This window comes from Macadamia integrifolia, chromosome 5 (assembly GCF_013358625.1).
Source record: "Macadamia integrifolia cultivar HAES 741 chromosome 5, SCU_Mint_v3, whole genome shotgun sequence".
Classification (NCBI taxonomy): Eukaryota; Viridiplantae; Streptophyta; class Magnoliopsida; order Proteales; family Proteaceae; genus Macadamia; species Macadamia integrifolia.
In genome coordinates this window covers 46,556,673-46,557,180 of record NC_056561.1, presented here as the reverse complement: position 1 = coordinate 46,557,180, position 508 = coordinate 46,556,673, and positions in this window count along the sequence as shown.

The following is a 508-nucleotide window of genomic DNA, read 5'->3' as shown; positions in this document are numbered from 1 at the left end:
CCTTGCTTGAATGAGTTAGTTTTGCTGATCTAATTAGATATATATATATATATATATATATATATATAAACAGTATTAGTTATTTATTTGGTTGTGAGAAAAACTTTATAATTACAGCCCTCCATATGCACAAATTTCACATGCAGAATATTATTTAAACAATCATTCTCCCATCGCGAAGAAACCAACTTTTTTGTATTTCTTGAAACATAATGAAGCCCAATTGCTTTACGTACGTGTATTTTATCGATCAGTGACAACCTAAAAAGCTTACAGACCAATAACCAACCAAAATCTAATGTGTGGAAAGATTAAAAGCATTCACTTTTATAATATTATTTGTTCTCGATTCAATAGTGGTACAGTCGGGGAAGAAAAAGGAGAATAATATATAGTCGTTAGAGACCATAGAGATGGATATGATGAAGAGAGGACAATAGCTACCGGAGATATGACGATGACCATGGAGTAATTGGAGCAAATAATGTTTTCAGTTTTACATTTTTTT